Source organism: Bolinopsis microptera, chromosome 3, assembly GCF_026151205.1.
Source record: "Bolinopsis microptera isolate Bmic1 chromosome 3, MBARI_Bmic_1.0, whole genome shotgun sequence".
In the NCBI taxonomy this organism is placed as follows: Eukaryota; Metazoa; Ctenophora; class Tentaculata; order Lobata; family Bolinopsidae; genus Bolinopsis; species Bolinopsis microptera.
This window is the reverse complement of record NC_087074.1, coordinates 13060314-13080688: the sequence shown is the minus strand read 5'-3', so window position 1 is coordinate 13080688 and position 20375 is coordinate 13060314. Positions and strand designations below refer to the sequence as shown.

General features: G+C 39.6%; 1 protein-coding gene across 1 annotated transcript in view; it reads left to right on the top strand.

The window, feature by feature from the left end:
- The window catches only part of LOC134813584 (myeloid leukemia factor 1-like), a 44702-nt gene that overhangs the window by 3472 nt on the left and 20855 nt on the right, over window positions 1-20375 (top strand). The gene's annotated exons all lie outside the window — the stretch shown is intronic.

Genomic DNA, 20375 nt, shown 5'->3' with positions numbered 1-20375 from the left:
GAGCCGAGCGGACTCCGAGCGGACTTTAAAGTCCGCCGCGGACTCCGAGCGGCTCCGCGGCTGCTCGGCGGAGTGTCCGCCGCGGACTGAGCCACTAGGCGGACTCCGGTCCGCCGCGGACTCCGGCGGAGTGCTTGGCGGACTCCGCCAGACTTGAATCCGGCGGAGTCCGGCGGAGCTTGGCGGAGTCCGCCAGCTCGGCGGACTCCGCTCGGAGTCCGCCGGACTCCAACAGAGTCCACTGACTTCCGTCTTCCGACCCTCGGCTAAATTTGTCACGTGACATACAACATAGCATTTTGCAATATTGTGGTCAGATGAAAAGGTCGCTAGTGATAAACCTTAACCATTACCCTCACAATGTCAATAGTGTACAACTCTAGTCCTAACTTTGACCCTATAATGTATAAACGTTGACCCTAACCCTCCACCAAACCGTCCGCAGCGAAATATCAATGTCATTGACTGGTCACGTGACCAAAACAATTTTTGTCATATTATCTCATATGGGGAAGCGTTTTTAGTTTTACCCTACACGTTGCATGTGGCGTCATTCGGCCGGATCCCAGCAAGCAAAAATACGTCGACCATCACAGGACGACGCCAGCCAGCACTCTCTACGCTCTTCGAGCTCCGATCGTCCTGTGACGAAGTAAGGACGAAGCCTGAGGTCCTCAGGTAACATCGACCACCGATTGAAAATTCAAAGATTTTTTGACATAAAGGTCAAATGTAAAACTAAAATCTTGATGCTGATTGATTGACGACGTCAATTTTTGAGCACAGCGCGAGCGCATGCGGAAAAGGACCGCGTAGCTAGTCAAGATGTTGATAAATATTTGGCTTGTGGCGCGATGTGTTGCTCTAACTATAGCCCTCTCGCTTGCAAAAGCGCGCGACCGCCGGAAATGACTTGTGGAACAAGCGCGCCCGCAGCGGCGCGAAAGCACCTGGTTAGCTAAATGAACGCGATGTGCCTTGCATTGTAGGATGAAATCCTACTAGCTGACGCCACTCGCAGCTGTGATGTTAGCTGTACGTCAGCGATCGAAATTTATACGCGTATCACCCGTTAAGATGTGCCACCCGACGCGCCACGCAATTTTTCTCGTTGCTCGTCGCACGTCGACGCCCTCATTAAATCTTTGGAGAAAATCGCTCGCCAGAATTTGTTGGACCAGGACGATGTCCTAGCCTGGCAGCTCATTGCGCGGCGCGTCGCAACGAGCTTCGTTGTTCGTCGACGTGCGACGAGCAACGAAAAAAATTGTGTGGCGCTTCGAGTGGCACATCTTAACGGGGGATACGCGTATAAATTTCGATCGCTGACGTACAGCGAGCAGCACAGCTGCGAATGGCGTCCCGCGTCAGCTAGTAGGATTTCATCCTACAAGGCACATCGCGTTTACCTAGCTAACCAGGTCATTTCCGCCTCCGGCGGTCGCGCGCTACTGCAAGCGAGAGGGCTATAGTTAGAGCAACACATCGCGCCACAAGCCAAATATTTATCAACATCTTGACTAGCTACGCGGTCCTTTTCCGCAATATGCGCTCGCGCTGTGCTCAAAAATTGACGTCGTCAATCAATCAACATCAAGATTTTAGTTTTACATTTGACCTTTATGTCAAAAAATCTTTGAATTTTCAATCGGTGGTCGATGTTACCTGAGGACCTCAGGCTTCGTCCTTACTTCGTCACAGGACGATCGGAGCTCGAAGAGCGTAGAGAGTGCTGGCTGGCGTCGTCCTGTGATGGTCGACGTATTTTTGCTTGCTAAAAACGCTTCCCCATATGAGATAATATGACAAAAATTGTTTTGGTCACGTGACCAGTCAATGACATTGATATTTCGCTGCTGACGGTTTGGTGGAGGGTTAGGGTCAACGTTTATACATTATAGGGTCAAAGTTAGGACTAGAGTTGTACACTATTGACATTGTGAGGGTAATGGTTAAGGAATTTATCACTAGCGACCTTTTCATCTGACCACAATATTGCAAAATGCTATGTTGTATGTCACGTGACAAATTTAGCCGAGGGTCGGAAGACGGAGGTCGGAAGTCAGTGGACTCTGTTGGAGTCCGGCGGACTCCGAGCGGAGTCCGCCGAGCTGGCGGACTCCGCCAAGCTCCGCCGGACTCCGCCGGATTCAAGTCTGGCGGAGAGGTCCGGCGGAGTCCGCCAAGCACTCCGCCGGAGTCCGCCTAGTGGCTTAGTCCGCGGCGGACATGGACACTCCGCCGAGCCGCCGCGGAGCCGCTTGGAGTCCGCCAAAATGTACTCGAGTCCACTGTAAATACATTTTGGCGGAGCACCGCCGGAGTCCGCTCGGAGTCCGGCGGCTCCGCCGGAGTCCGCTCGGAGTCCGCCCGGAGTCCGGCGGCTCCGCCGCGGACTCGACTCCGCGACGGATAGTGCCGGTTATTTTATGATAGGTAACATCTACTTTTTCAGCATTTGCGGGATGACCAGTTCACACGTATATTTTCGCAGACACAACTTCGCATAAAATTATATCCAATTATTCTATAACCAATTATCTACACGGACTTCTGTCTAAATATGAATGAAATCGAGAAAACCAAATATTATATGTTTCATCCTGAAGTGCTGAGTTCTCAGGCAGTAAAATCATGATCCTGATAGATATCGAAGTCTCCTTAAATGATTGTCTCTGCTGCTTAATATATCTGGATTGTCGTTGGGAGGCGATGCAGATTTGTTTACTTTTAAGGGGGAGGTTCTGCTCAGCAGGAGAAAGAGGTGATGCACATTTTGTATTTGTCTGACATGTAGGACTTGAGCCACGTTTCCGTAAGTGCAATAAACGGTAACGAGTGGTTTTTGGATTTCTCCTGAATAAGAGCTGAGATTTTTGGCACTTCCCATATACTCGCACTTGATGCACAGGATTCATGGACTGGACATTTAAGACGAGGCATGAGGAATAACGGGCACGTGCAGTGTATCCTCTGAGGCGGTAGGAACTGCTGGTAGTGGTATAGTGGGTAGTATATATATATTACTCATGCAACTAAGATAAATTGAGTATAAATACTCAATTTATCTTAGTTTAAGTTGCAAGTTATATAACTCATTTTCTAAAGGTCTCGTAAACTTTAATAAATTACAGAGAGTGTGGCCTCTTTTTCACTGAAAAGACGCCATCAGATTTCATTGCATTCTGGGACCAATTTTGGTGTGATTTAAAGTATCCTACAAATTGGTGTTTACTGTTTCGACTTTTGTAAAATCACTGTAACAATATAATCTGTATTCTTATAGTTTCAACCATAATAGTGAAATAGAGGGGCTGGCCAATAGCCACACCCTCTGTAATTGATTTAAGTCTACGAAACTTTCAGAAATTTGTGTGTAATTCGGAGATAAATTAAACAAGTTGTTATCGGCCACCATGTGTAAACGGAATGTTCTAGCAGACTGTATAATACTATAACATACATTTTCTTACACACACATAATCTAATCTCTGGAATGTTGCTATGATATCAATGGCAATGTTTTGATACTGTGTATTATCATGATTATGCCTTACAGGCCGATCTTCCGATGGAGTTTCGGTTGCCATGGCAACACATCAATATGATAAAGAATTTGTAAACGCAGTCACAACTCTGTCGTGTACACTGTACGGTGCGAGCGGTTATTTTATGATAGGTAACATCTACTTTTTCAGCATTTGCGGGATGACCAGTTCACACGTATATTTTCGCAGACACAACTTCGCATGAAATTATATCCAATTATTCTATAACCAATTATCTACACGGACTTCTGTCTAAATATGAATGAAATCGAGAAAACCAAATATTATATGTTTCATCCTGAAGTGCTGAGTTCTCAGGCAGTATAATCATGATCCTGATAGATATCGAAGTCTCCTTAAATGATTGTCTCTGCTGCTTAATATATCTGGATTGTCGTTGGGAGGCGATGCAGATTTGTTTACTTTTAAGGGGGAGGTTCTGCTCAGCAGGAGAAAGAGGTGATGCACATTTTGTATTTGTCTGACATGTAGGACTTGAGCCACGTTTCCGTAATTAGTGCAATAAACGGTAACGAGTGGTTTTTGGATTTCTCCTGAATAAGAGCTGAGATTTTTGGCACTTCCCATATACTCGCACTTGATGCACAGGATTCATGGACTGGACATTTAAGACGAGGCATGAGGAATAACGGGCACGTGCAGTGTATCCTCTGAGGCGGTAGGAACTGCTGGTAGTGGTATAGTGGGAGCGCTGTTCCTGGCTGAAGAGGTGGATGTGGTCTGGGGTAGTGGTAGGGCATTTGAGTTTGAGGGAGGCTGGACCGGTGGTCGACTATTTCTGATAGGAGTCCGATCCTGGTTTGCATCGTTTCCAACAGTCTCCGTAACTATAACAATCCTGTGATCTGGTATTGGTTACTTAAACTTATTTAATTGAACATGGTGTTTGACGTTGGAGCTTATCACTTTACAGTTTACATCACCTTACCTGAATAATTGAATAGGATGAATACTGAATAGCATTTATTAATGCTTTCTTTACCCGGAGAACTCTGTTTTACTTGTCCCTCGGTAACACAAGACCGTGAGCCGTGACACTTAGTCACAATAATTAAGTCATAAGTCAGAAAGAAGTCCATAATTCGTACACCCATGATTATGTTAAATATAGATTGACTCCAGTCTCCATTGTTCAATGACTTCGTCAAAATGTTTTAGGAAAATGTTCACAGATTTGTTAATTTTGGACTCAAATTAACGTTGAGAAAAACTGAATTTATTTTGGAAAAATCCCGGCTAAAACCAAAATCCCGGCCGGTACCGGTACAAAATCGCCAAATACCAGCCGGTATTCCGGCTGCGCCGGTTATATCCCGGTCGAGTTCTGTCTGAGACCTAATTTTCTCTATTTCTCGTTCAATTTTAGATCAGACACAGTCATCTAAATTATTTAATAAGAAGGTTTAAATTATAAGCAATTAAAAACAGTTGGGACTATCATTGTTTGTGAGTACATATTATACGAATATAAGGTGGTTAATATAATTATAACACATTTAATATAAAACATTTAAGACACATTTTTTTATTCCTGCATTGTACTCATTAATTTAACTAGTAATATTATATAAAAACCACATTTCTATTTGTACAGGGAGCTGCTGGTAAACTACCGTCGCTATACATCGACTATGACTACAATCCTACTTTTAAAAACAAACTACATACATATCTCACATTTGCGAGGACTACTTCATCACAAGCAAAAAATCGACATTGGTAAATAAAGGTAGGTTCTTTTCACTGACTTCGTTAAATGAGTTACATATTTTCACACAAATTACGTGCGTGATCATTAAAGGGTTGCTTGTGTGCAGTTACTTCTGGGCCAGCGCCACCCTGTTGGGAGTTTTCACATAAGTAAATTTGCCGATAATACAATTTTACTCATTCTGGACATGTTACCTATATTATCATTATACTAGTATTTCTTCAGGTCTGTCTTCTATAACCACGATGAAAAGAAAAGCTGGGCGAAAACATTTGAGACTGCAGATTGCAGAACTGGAACACTCTATTTGAAGACAGTGGCTGCTGAGTGCTGAGCTGCATCAAATCTATCAGCATCATGTAACTTCGATCAGGAACAGACTCCATTTCATTTCCGACAACTAGCACCTGTTTTCCCTAGACTTACCAAGTATTAAGTAACTGCATTAGTATTAGGTTAAATTAAAGGCCCTACATCGAACAAGTCTAACAATTAAAACTTAAATGCAAGAGTGCACAATTTATCACTAAATATCTTCCTCTTTTAATTCTAATCAACACACGGTTTCGTCTTTGTTTCACCCAATCGTGCTGATAATCAGTAATCATGCACTCTGCACTCTAACTTCGAGATGTTTCAAAAGGGCTCCCGACGAGTTGAATTAGATCAATATTTTCTTTTGATACATAGATACTGATTGGGAGGTTCATCATACTATTCTTGTCACATGGTAACGATTAACGATTAGCTGATCAGCTTCCAGCATCGACAGGCCGAAATCCATAAATATAATCAGTTGTAATTTAATATTTATCATCGTCCGGATCATCATAATATTTTAATTTAAAGTTACAATTGAACGGTGTTAAGAAAGATAATTTAAGAGAAATGTTTTGAAAGTGCCTGATTTCGAGTATAAGATCTGTACTGATACATTAATTTTCAGATTGTTATTATAGTTTATTTGTATTTTTTATATTATCTTATCCGCACAAGTTCGGAAGCCATCTGAACGCTATTGCCAGACACAGGCATATATTTATTTTGGGGTATCATGCTCTCAGAAATTTCAACTCAGTCCGATATTATAGTTATACTAACCTGCATTGCATAAGGTTAATTGTCTCGCAGTCTAGTGCATAAACCTTTTATTTTGTATAAACCCTTTATTTTGATTGGGAAAACTTTAGTTTAATGTGGTTACCGTCTCTAAAGTTGGCATGATAGTTAATAAACTCTTATCTATTATGTCACTGAAGATGACGCCTTGCAACATGTTTGACGATAGCCTGTAGATTGATAGTTTGATCTAAGTATTTACGACAATTCATCTAGTTTGATTGATTCAAAGGGAAACAAATTCCTCTCTTATCTATTATGACTATATTTAAATTCAATCCTGTAAAGTGATACTCCTTTTTTAGTAATTTAAAAATGTGTTTTCTCCTTCTGATTTTTAAACTATTACCGGTCACGCTGAATAATAATGACATCAGTGAATTTAAAGCTATCGTTAACATCACTCAGAAAATGCGCGTCTTTAGCGCCGGTCTTGTTGTTATGCATCAATCCTTCGGTAGATCGGCGAGATGCACCACTGTGCCTCACCGAGCTGCGAAGGATTGACATCGTGAATCAACCTGGGGTCCTCAGGTAACAGCCGTACAAAACGGTTTTACATAAACCCTAATCCCAACCCTAACCCTAACTATAACCCCGAAGCTATCCATAATCTTAACCACAACCCTAACCCGAGCCCTAAATAATCGAATTCACGTTTTACTTGATTCACGATGTCAATCCTTCGCAGCTCGGTGAGGCACAGTGGTGCATCTCGCCGATCTACCGAAGTGGTTGCGAGAAGCATTATTTGATGCGCGCGCGACCCAGTAGTGCATCGCGCTACAAACGTTTTACTAGCCTGTCACGTGACCAAAACGGTTTTTTGCCCATAACTCTCCACATCTCCAGTAGGGAAGCATTTTAACCCTACGTCATGGGGGTGATTCGGAATCAGCGTCCAAAAATACACCGGTCCGGATCACTTTCATGCCTAAAGGGCCTTTTCACAAGAATTTTCTTAAAATTTGGGCGCAGAGCGATTTAGTACATAGTAGGAGCGCGCGAAAGCACATGGTTAGGTGAAGCTATGCATAAAATTGACATTACATGTTACATCGTCAATAAAAATTTCGGCCATAGTATGATTGCATGACCTAATCACTAATTTTTGATTTTTAAAAGTTTGTAGTAATTTTATGATCTACCGAGCTCAAAACGTGCAATTTGTTCAATTTGACTTGTTAACGGTTACGCTTTACGGTTTCGATATTTGAGCTTGTTACTCCACTGCAGCATATGCATTATATTTTATAACTTGGGGTTACCAGGTAAAATATTTTATAACCTTGCAAATTAAAATGTAAACAAATTTAGTTTTTAGCATCGATCATTCACTGTTCACACCGCGCGTTTTTCGTAATGGATCATTAATAATGTACCACGCCCAGCAGACCTTTGTATCACGTTGTGACACCCACGGTCGTTTCACTTTATCGTCCTGACGATACAGGGGGAGCCGCGCACTTCGTGCGCGGCGGGTCATACAACGTATGATAAGCAGACCTTACTGGCTGGCGATATTACTAAAGGTGATCGCCTCTTCACAGCTTGTTGAACTCCGCGCGCGCTCGTTTACGTTAGTTTATTGCATTTGCACGCTTCAATTATTCCAAGAATGCAATTTCACCACGTACCACGTGATATTAATTGACGATGTCAATTCATGGCAGCTCGGTGCGGCACAGTAGCGCATCTCGCCGATCTAGCCAGTGAGAAGCCTTATTAAGTGAGAAGCCTTATTAAGTGCGCGGCGCGGCACAGTAATGCATCGCGCTACAACACGTGATACGATTCAGCCAATCAGAGAACAAGAATCCGCAAAGTTAAAGCTACGCAGTTTTATAAGGCCTAAAATATGACTTTTCGCGATAGTTCAAAATCTACATTGTTTTGAATTTTCTTACTGGGCCGCGCTCAGCCTGTCATTCCGCCTAATCTCTATTCGTTTACCAACAGTAAAGCCTGGGGTCCTCAGGTAAGAATTTTCCTCCTGGGGAGGAAACGTTATTTTTATAAGGCGAACATTTTGTTGAAAACCAGACGTTTCTATCTCTTTTATTTTCGAAGTTAGGCCCCTACCAGTAAGGTTTCCTGGGCGTGAATAATAACTCGATTCAACATTCAAAATCGAGCGCAACAACTTGCTCTAATTTCCCATGTGATTAATTTTTGTTAGGAAAATAAATTTTAGGAAAACAAATTTAAATTTTGGTATTTATTAATAACAATCAAAACATATCATATCATAAAAATAAAGCCGCGCGTTGGTTGACTGCCTCAGTAAGGTGAATAATTTAAGCTTGAAGGTGCCCTGCGCATTTACAGAACCTTATGCGGCGATCACATATTCACGAGGACCTGTGAGCGCCAAAATTAATTTAAAGTTTCTAGAAATCATACATCACTACGAGTTACTCATGCTTTTGGATTATAAGAGTGCGGATTGTCAGGTATTTCATTCATTCATACTTAATCGGTTTAAAGCTGTATATTTAGAACTCACTATTGTTTAAACTACGAAAGCAGAACGTAGATAATGGACAATATACCGACGACAATACCAAGGACCGAGTGCCGCATTGACTTTTCCGGATCCGTTTTTACCGAAGGCTTATCCACCAGTTACTCATGCTGCATGTATAGTCTGATAATATTTTGTCTTGTCTCTAGCGAGCATTCTGTAAATTGAAGTGTCGTATTTATTATAGAAGAGCCAGCCAACCTCCGCATTATAATCTTTTGTGTGCCAAGTTCGTTTATAAAATCTAATCATATAATAAGATTGATCCAATAGTCTAAGATGAACGGTATATCATAGCTCATCGTTATTAAAATCCGAATGGATGAATTAATCAAGTAATGTTCCCTTCCAACACAACTAAACAACAAACATCTGCGATTGGTAATGAATGGATTCCTCTCAAGAAAGTCAGTACCCACTCAAAACCTTTCTGGAACTCTCTCCTTACAGACCTTTCACGAACTCTTCAAGCTGCGCAGGAAACCATGAAAACCAGCTACACACCATATAACGTCTCCCTCCACAAACAAGCAAAGGAGGAGTTTTCTAATACCTTGATATCCGAAAAAAACAAATGGATTCATCAGCAACTGGAAAATCTCAATGTTGCTCAGTCTCAAATATTCTGGAAAAATTATAAGAAGACATTGACCAATAAGCCTAACGAGTACATGGGAAATCTTATGGATGGTGGTATCCTCCACTCTGACAGAACTCAGAAAGAAAACATCTTGTACAAATCATTCTTCTCGGGTGAACACATGAATGGATGCAGTTTTGATCATGTCTTCGAACAAGAAATCAATAACATTATATCGACTCAGTTCCCTACCGACCAATTAGATCACATCATTAATGATCATCTGAATGGGAAAATAGGTCTAGAGGAAGTTACTTTAGCACTGAAGGCTCAAAATAGCAATGCCAAAAGTTTTGACACTGATAATCTTCACCCAAAAATCCTGAAACATCTGCCTGTGTCAGCTCTTCGGATTCTAACAAAACTATATGACCTTGTCCTTGAGACTGGTGTATGGGTCTGGGAGGTATCCAATGTCACTTTCATCAAAAAGGATGGGAAGGATAACTACATGAACCCCTCTGCTTATAGACCAATATCGATATCATCATATGTTGGAAAGCTGCTAGAAAAGATCTTGGAACGAAGAATAAAGCTCCATTGCGAACTAGAGGGCTTACTCGACGAAGAGCAAGAAGGCTTTAGACCTCAAAGAAATACTGCAAGGTATCTTTATAAATTAGTATCCATCCATAAGGCAGGAATGAAAGATGATCCTAATAATTACAGGCCAATATCCATCCTTCCACTTGTAGGAAAACTTATAGAATACTTTGTCGGCAAGCAACTCACTGATTACATGGAGGAGAACAAACTTTTCATCCGGCATCAATATGGCTTTCGGAAAAATCACTCCACAACTTATTTGATGTACGATCTGATGGACGAAATATATATGAGTAAATCTAAGTCTTATAAACCAGGAATCATCTTTCTTGATCTTAAGAAGGCCTTTGACACAGTGAATCATGAAATATTGCTTCAAAAATTGGCATATTATGGAATTGGTGGCATTGCTTTAACCTGGTTTAAGAACTTCTTATCTTGTAGATATCAATGCACTAGGATCAATGGCAAACTAAGTTCATTTTTAGAAGTTCTGAGTGGTGTACCACAAGGAAGCATCATTGGGCCTATATTATTTAGTATCTTCATAAATGACATCATTTATGCCTGTAACCTATCTAAGCCCTTTCTATTTGCAGATGATGGTGCACTATTCTTTGATCAAACCTGCAGAAGCACATTTATAAACATGAAAATAGAACTTATGACAATCTTTAAATGGCTCAGTGTAAATAAATTATCACTCAATGAAAAGAAGACTGAATTCCTATTGTTTGATTCTGTTGATCAACATGATGAATTAACCATTGAATGTAATGAGGTAACTTTCACAATCAAGGAGTGCAAAGAGACAAAATATCTTGGCCTCATTCTAGATAGTAAATTAAACTTCAAAAGCCATGTAGATTATATTATTAAGAAGGTCATGAAGAGAATTGGTGCCATGTATAGAAGTAAAGCACTGCTACCCATTAAATATAGGAAAATGTTTGCCAATGCACTCATGTTGCCACAATTCGATTATTTAGACACGATCTATTGTAGAGCTGGCAAGACAAAACTTGCTGCACTTGACACTCTGTACAAAAAGGTAGCCAAAATAGCTCTCAACGTTCCACAAACAGAGAGCAGCCTTAATGTTTATAGAGACATGAAATGGTTACCACTCCATCTTAGACGGCAACTCCATCTGTCAAATTATATGTTTAGAATCATCCATGACAATTGTCCTACAAACTTTATGAACAAATTTAGTTACATATCAGGAGGTAGTAGGAGCGGCGAAAGCTGCAACCTATATGTTAATAGATCAACATCACATAAAAACTTTCAATACTTGGGGGCAAAATGTTGGAATAATGTTCCAACAGATCTACGAAATCTGCCCGATGTTAAAAGCTTTAACTTGATTCGTATAAGAAACAGCTACTCTCATCTATAACAACAGACCCTAATTATACCGTCGACAATTCATATGACAAATTTTACACTGCAATCATAGTCGACGATAACTAAGTATCTTCTAATTCTTTTAAATCTGAGGCATATATAATTGATGTATCGAAAGAATTTTCCCTTTTTTACCACCTTACCATTTTGATTGATTTTGCACATGACTGACATGTTTTAACTGGAGAAAGGGTTCGCACAGTGGTAGTTTTATAAACCACTTTTAATTTATTGACCTATTATACCTAGTGGTAGTTTTATAGACCACATTTAATTTATTTACTTATTATACTTAGTATTTATTTTTGGTGACTGTATCACCCAGTTTTAACATTTGATAATTGTACAGTTTATTGACGACACATTGACTGAATGTTATTTTATATTCTAATTTATATTCTAGATATTTTATTTATTTTTCAACAGACGACAACTTCCTGTTTTTTTCTTCTATATTAGTTACTCATATCTCTTTTACAGACTTTTTTACAAGGACATTGACAGATGATACTCACATTAGGCATTCATTATTGCATCTAAATTATTTCACTTGCATTAGGTTTAGAAATTTATTCTCTGGTTAACAGATTTCAAATGTTTAATTAATTTGTAGTATGACAGTAAGGTATATAAGAAGTTATTTAATTTTGCTTGGGCTATTATATTGACTATTGAGGTTTAATGATGATATGGAATTTGAATTCTATATAAATTTACACTATGTGGTTGGGGCATTTTGCATAGTAAATATGGTTACTACTCCTATATATCATATTATTTGATTGGTATTCGATTTCTGATTATTTCTCTAGGAATATGATTATTATATCTCAATTTGGCTTTAGGTAGGGTGCCCCGCTAAAAGAACTGGATTCTTCCAGGAAGCATCCCGTGCACAGACCTTGGTCTACATATATATTAAATTATTAACCATTCATTCTGTATGTGCACGAAAATTTATTTCAATCAAAGTAGCTACTCTAGATGAATGCAGAAAGTTAACCACTCCTTCCTCTTCCCCTTCATCTCAAGAAAACAACAATTTCAAGAAAACAAGGGAGTCAATGTGTCATCTCCTATTCTTCCCTCTCCTACATCCGACAGTCCTAATAAAGTATCCCCAAAAGCTCCCATCACAGACTCTCAAAAACACCAGAAGTCTATCATTCTCATTGCTGGTGACTCCTTTGCTGCTCGATTGGACGCTGATCGCCTCAGTAGAGGTAAAGAAACTGTCACCAACATCGCTAAGGGTGGGCTTAAGATATCAGCTATACAGAAATCTATTGAGGCCTTTCATACAAAGAACCCTCTTGTGCAGGTAAAGAAACTGTTCTTAAGCTTCGGTGCCAACGACATCCGGTACTGTACCCAGGGTGTCAATCATCTCAAGACCCCTGTGAGTGACCTTATGAAGACAGCAAAAAAACTTTATCCAAATGCACGTGTTTTTGTACAAGCTATTCCACCAGTCCACCCCAACGGACAAGATAAAATCCCTGGTAATGTTTGTGCTATGAACAATTTGATCTTTGATCGCTGCTCTAGGCATAAACTGTTTTACCTTGATGTTTTTTGGGCTTTCTTAGACCGCTATGGAAACAGAAACGAGAGATTATTTCCTAAATGTGACATTAGGGGCTTTTATGATATTCATCCCAGCCCCAAGGCTGGGATGCCAGTGTTGGCAAAGTTCTATCTCAGAATCATACACTCAAAGTGGTTTAATCCATTGGGATACTGATGTGGTAATTCAATTCAATATTTAAATTTTTCATTGTCTGCATCAGTATCCTATTGGATTTGATCATTTGGATGTTATTTATATGTATTCAAACGAAGTGATAGCATAATGTATGTTACTTCATATTATAGCACAATACCTAACAAAACACAACGGCGAGACACAATTCTGTTAATAATATACTTTAAAGTTCCATGGGAATATCGGCTCAACAACACCGTGTTGCAACTGGTATGTTTTCTAGGTATGTTATCATCAGTAAAAGTAATAGAGGTAACGGGGAAAATTTGTTGTCCTGTCTTCTGTCTCGTCATATGTTATGTGCTCTATTGGGTATATTTTATTTTTATGTTATTTTGTATATATTTTCTTTGACTATCGATGCTAATATACTCCCTGGTGCTCCCCTACAACCCAAAATACACCCTGTACCATGTTTGAGGTCATCCATAAATCTTTACTTTATGGTAATATTTTGTACCATTTTTCTCAGACACTTTAAACTTGTGTATAGGGGGGAGAGGGGCATTGGGACAGCCTTAGCTGCAATTTCTGTAAAATTGCTATCTACCACAAAAACCGAACTGTCACCTACCATGTCACCGAAACAGACTGTTAAGTTACTTTTCGGTATTACCAGCAGCTGGCTTGGGGTCATGTCTAGGTGTGGTCTGGTTTTTCTATCTCTCCTTAATATTTCCCTGATAGTAATTTGTAATTGTTCCTTACTGAACCCTGGACCAAATCTATCCGTTGTTTACAATAATGTCCATGGTTTCCTAAATACACGCGATTTAGCATCAGGAACACCACCACTAAATATGACCAAGATACATGAATTCCATGGTTATATCTACAAACATAAGCCTCACATCATTATTCTAAACGAGACATGGCTGAAAAATTCCATTCTCAGTAATGAGGTGCTCCCTGACAAATACAAAGTATTTAGGCTTGACCGATCCTTAAGATCGCATCCAGTGGATGCAACCCAGCCCAAGAAATTCAGAAAAAACGGTGGTGGTGTTCTGATTGCCCATAGAACAGACATTGATATCTCGAGTGTAAAGTTCTCTAAAGTTAGTGTTCAAGCTGAATTATTATCCATCATAATTAAGACTCAGTGTGGAAGAAACTTTTGTATATCAACATTTTATAGAGTAGGAACGCTTGGCTTAGATAATTTTGAATCTTTCAAGAAACATTTTGTTACTCTAGCATCTGCCAGAAAATTGCAAAGGCACATTCTGGTAGGTGACTTTAATTTGGCTTCGATTTCCTGGCCAGATGGTCAGTCATCTTGCCAGCTACATTCTAGCTTTGTAAATTTTCTCACTGATGACCTCGGACATACACAACTTATTAGCTCCCCTACTCACAAGTCAGGCAACACCTTAGATCTTGTGTTCACTAACATTCAAAACCTTATTAAGAATGTTAAAGTTTTAGATCAAAACGAAATGTGTATGTCCGACCACTTTTGTATCACATTTGACATTGATATTAAGACCAAGTATATTAAGCAGCCTAAAAGAAAGATCTTTAATTATAGTAAAGGTAATTTTAGGGGCCTGAATTCTGAGTTATTTTGCATCGATTGGGATAGTATATTTGAGAGTAATGATCCTTATCTTGCCTGGAGTCGATTCAGAGGAGTTCTCGGTGCAGCCTGTGACCGATGGATCCCTAAAAAGACCATTAAGTCTCAGTTCCAGCCCCCATGGTATGACTCCGAATGTGATCGTCTCCTACGAAATAAGGAGAAATGGAGAATAAGGCATAAGGGGAGCAACTCTGAGTCTCATAAACAAAAGTTTCGTGCATTTCGCACAAAATTTAAAAATTTGATGGACGAAAGAATGAGACTCAGTGTTGAGGATGACTCCGATGATGCTCTTATCTCCAAGAAATTCTGGACCTACGTTAAATCTAAATCAAAGTCAACCAGGATCCCTGAAACTGTCAAATATCATAATCGCTTTCGAAACAATCCATCTGATCAAGCTGCCCTTTTTAACGAATATTTTTATGAGCAGTTTTCTCAAGAGAGCGATTATGGCATTGACATAGATTTTCGTGATGATTGTTTTTCAAGTCTTGTGTTTAGTAGAGAAGATGTTCTGTTGATTCTTAAAAAGTTAAATCCTAACAAGGCCCCTGGCCCTGATGGGATTCATGGGAGAGTCCTCAAAAACTGTGCCCAAAGCCTTGCATACCCACTTAGTGTTCTATTTAACCTGTCTTTCTCGAGCGGATGCATACCCCCTGATTGGAAGCTGGCACTTGTAGTACCAGTGCACAAAAAGGGCGATAAGTCTTCGGTTGAGAACTACAGGCCTATCTCGTTAACATCTCTTGTAATGAAAGTCTTTGAAAGGTGCATAAAGACTGCATTATACGCTGCATGTTCTGATCTGTTGGATGACCGACAACACGGTTTTGTTAATGAACGTTCATGCACAACCCAAATGATACCTTTCACGGACAATCTTGCACTTGCACTGAATAACAGGTCCAGGACTGATATAATATATTTTGATTTTGCGAAAGCTTTTGATAGCGTTTCGCATGACCTTATTTTAAGTAAATTAAAGAATATTTTTAATGTCGATGGACTAATGCTTAAATTTATTAAGTCCTATCTTGAGGGGCGACAACAACAAGTAGTGATAGGAGGCCAAACGTCTTCTACTCTACCAGTTCGGTCTGGTGTCCCTCAAGGTTCTATACTTGGCCCTTTATTGTTTGTAATATTTATAAATGACATGTTCTCCTGTGTCTCTGAAGGCACCAATATCGCCCTTTATGCAGATGACACTAAAATTTGGAGGGAGATTCTTGGTTACCCTGACCATCACATAATCCAAAATGACATCAATAGATTATATGATTGGTCAGTGAGAAATCGAATGAAGTTCCACCCACAAAAGTGCAAAGCCCTCTCTGTGTCCCTGCAAAGAAACGTGCTGGATAACTTGCCATTCAATACCTTCTTTTATAAACTTTCTGGAAGTGATATTGACTTTGTGCCCTCTCAGTCAGATTTAGGAGTCGCAATAAACTCCAGGTTTAATTGGGGTGCACAATGTAAAGCGCTTGTTTCCAAAGCTACCTCTAGACTTGGACTACTTAAGAGAACATGTCATTTCACTACTGATAAAAGGCAGAAAAGATCGTTCTATTTAGCGCTAATTAGGTCTATATTTGAACATTGTTCTGTCATATGGTCCCCTCAATCTGCAACTCATCTTCAACAGTTTGTTGCTATCCAAAAGAGGGCTATTAAATGGATCAATGGTGAACCTTACTCCAGTTATAATGACGATAAACTTGCTACAGAGCAAAAGAAACTAAATATTCTCCCTGTTAAACAGAAGTTTATTTATAACGATCTTATGACCTTCTATAAAATAGTGAATAGCATAATTCCAGTTTCGCTCCCTACATATATAGTTCTTTGCCGTCCAGAGGGCACCCGATACACTAGGCACAATGCTCAAATAATTGATATGTCGGATACTTCAACTTACATGAGTACCACTGTGCCCTGCTCGGATGCCTTCCGAAATAGCTTTTTTCATAGATCTATGCTGAAATGGAATAGTCTACCAGTATGTATCCGGCAGTCAGAGCGGATTTCTACTTTTAAGGCCAAACTGATCAAGTACCTCTGGGCTGCCGATACAGTCTGGCCAGATTAGTTCATCAGTCTTATGAGAATCAGAAATTTGTTTTTGTTGGTTACAATTCTGTCCGTCCAATTTCCTATCTGCTTGTCCTTTCTTTTTTCTTTATCAGTTGTGACGGAATTGTAATGAACAAAATCCTTATAATTATTTATGATATGTTTGATTTCTTGTTAATGTTTGTCATTCAAATTTGGTAGACGGCCCCAACGTTAATGTGGCTCTTGCTATGTGTTGGTTCAGCCGAATTAATTATTATATAATCAAGTTTATTTTTCTCGTTATTTGTCATCCGGCCAAACATTAAGCAACTTATATTGCAGTACCATTTATCATTTAGTATATCAAAATATGTCATTGTAATTTTGCATGGCTGAAATGTAACGCTTGATTTATATAATATATAATGATTAATTGAATTTTCAAATAAAAAGAGGAAAAAACTCACTACTTTCCTACTATGCATCGATTTTAGCAAAGCATTTGATAGTGTATGGGTGAAAGGCCTGATTTTCAAGCTCAGCAAATACCAAATACAAGGGAACATTTTGCGGATAATAAATAACTTCCTGTTATCCCGCAAAGTACGGCTGAGGGTTAACAACAGTCTCGGATTTCAACGCTCATGTGGATGGTTTGGGCTTCCCCAAGGCCCTGTCCTTGCACCCCTGCTATTTATCCTCTACATCTCGGATATGTTATGCAAGGACCAGCTCCCACTGGAATGCAGCTCTAACTCAAGCCTCTTCAAATATGCTGATGATGGAAGCATAGCAGTCTCTCACATAGATCCTATATGTGCTCATCGAATTATGCAGTTGATGTGCAAGTACCTTCATGTCTGGTGCAGTAAGTGGAAACTTATCCCAAACTGCGACAAAAACAAGACCGAGTGTATTATGATCACACCAACATCCTCATCTGCACCTGATGTCACAGCCTTTGGACCACTTATTATCGGCAATAGACCCATAACATATACATGTCAATCAACTGTTCTTGGACTGAGGATAGACGACAAACTTACCTTCAAGAGTCACGCAAAATTTAAATTGAAACAATGCTGGTTTGCCTGGTACAGGATCACTCAAAACTCCACCCGCCACAGAGGCCTGAATGCAAGCTCACTCAAAATGCTCTTCAAAACAGTAGTACTCACAAAACTTCTATATGCTGCTCCAATATGGCTAAAAGATAACCTAGACACTTTCAAAGACTTCTATGCCAGGGTCCTCTTGAAAATAAGTGGATCCACTCACCATCCTCCCAAAGATTTGACATCTGTCGCGCTTGGAATTCCACCCCTTGAGATATCCTACAAGATGATCACCATAAAACTCATAATAAAAGCACTTACAAGTGACCCATTTATGCAAGGACTCATCTTACAGCTAGAGGAGGCAAAGGCCCATCGATATCAGCACCATATTGATGAGATACGTAAGTTCCTAACGTGGACAAGGGGGTCCAACGAGCTCAACAGAAGCAGAATAGACCTTCTGACTAGTGTCCACAACAGTGTTGTCAGCTACTCAAAAGACGAAATAACCCGCTTTATGGACTTCACGTGGAATAAACATCTCCTACTGAACCCTAGAATTAATCCGGGTGAGATACTGGATAAACATCGATAAGAGGAGCAAAAAGTTGTTTCCTCGCTATTCAAGCAGGAGCACAGACACTAAAGTAATGTCTCTCTTGCATGGCCATGACATCACCTTCACAGCATTCAAGGCAAGGGTTGCCAACAACTGCGACCCTCAGTGTCCGAATTGTCAGATGTTGGACAACAATTACCATCGAATCTTCTCTTGTCCACTGTACCGCTGTTCCTACAGAGAAACCATTCAAGAGCACTCCACTAGTGAACAACCATGCTGGTCTATCTTAAGAGATGGTAGTGATGGCAGCATCACTGCCTTCCGATCTTTAGCACAGATCGCCATCGGTGAACTATCATAGAATTGATACTTATACTTATAGTGCTCCTTCACCTCCATCCCCCTTCATGTCCTACATCTCCTTATGACATCACTCCCCCTTCAGCCTCTACTACTCCTTTACTACTCCATCTACTGCCTCATCTTCTGGACATCATTATCTTCTAGGTTAGTTGAGAATTCTCAACACCCACTTCCAAGTCGAGTACTCTCGACCCACTTAGTCCACATACCTTGCAAACTTACAGCAGGGTATTTGTAATGGTCTAAGTCCCTAATACACGCCAAAGATGGTTCCTCTATACTCAACCGTAGGAGAAGAAAATTAGGTGACTGTATTTTGTTCTAATGTTGATATTAATATAAGTATGTTCTAGTTGTTACTCCTTTTGTTTTAACGTTTTTATGGTACCCTCCTTAAATTATTTCAATGCAGTCACTCAGATGATTTTTAAATCAGGACACTTAAATAAAGACACATACTCTGCCCACAATAAGGGGCCATAATTTTAAATTATGTAACAGTATAGAATTATTATTATTAAACAACAAACAAATGCTTGCTCACCAGTGGTGACGCAATCGTAGGGGCATGCAGTTGGTTCAGATAACTCTCACCCCGACGACGGCGTCTAGAAATTATCAAATTATGCATTTGCTGGACACATTTTATATTTAATATTTCATGTGGTTTGTAGAAATTAGTTGAAAACCATTCCTGTCTTATTACTCCTACTTTTTTGTTTGCCCTCAATGCTTGATTAAATGGTCATGGGTCAGTTTTCACTCATGGAGTAACGTGCACTAGTGGGACAACAATTGGCCAACGCCACTGGAATGATAGTTTAAATTATAGTGAGAAAACTGATAAATACTGACTCACGGATGGAACTCACACGTCAAATTCATCATTGATAGGGCCATGATTAAGAATTGATGATTAAAATATGTCTCGCCTACACTATGCATGTTTACTGTTATTGATTAGCGGTTCTCATTCCGTCCTGATTTCACATGGCGACGCGACCTTGCACATTTGGCTTAGCTTTGTTACGTCACTACCAGGACCCTTCATTATTGCTACGATCCAGTAGTTTACAATTTTGTATTGTAAACTAGATTGTAAAATATTTATGTGCTTAATTGTGTTCTTAAGATTGAATATGATATAACAAAAACTCCTTGTTATGATGCCTAATTTGCGTTTGACTAGCTGCAACTCTAAAATTTAATTTATTATCACAGGTTTGTGAAAGATTAATCATTAACATCTAATATAAGGATTTTGCTTCTTTTCACTATAATTTTAAGACAATCATACTTTTTAAAGAAGTATTTTGTGGAAAAACTCTCTGAACTGATCAAATACCAAAGATTTAAAGGTATTGTATCTTTAATTTCGTTCATTATATATATAAGAGCACTAGTACAAATTATACTACACGAATGAGTGCACCAAGGTATCAATTTAACAGTATTTGGAACA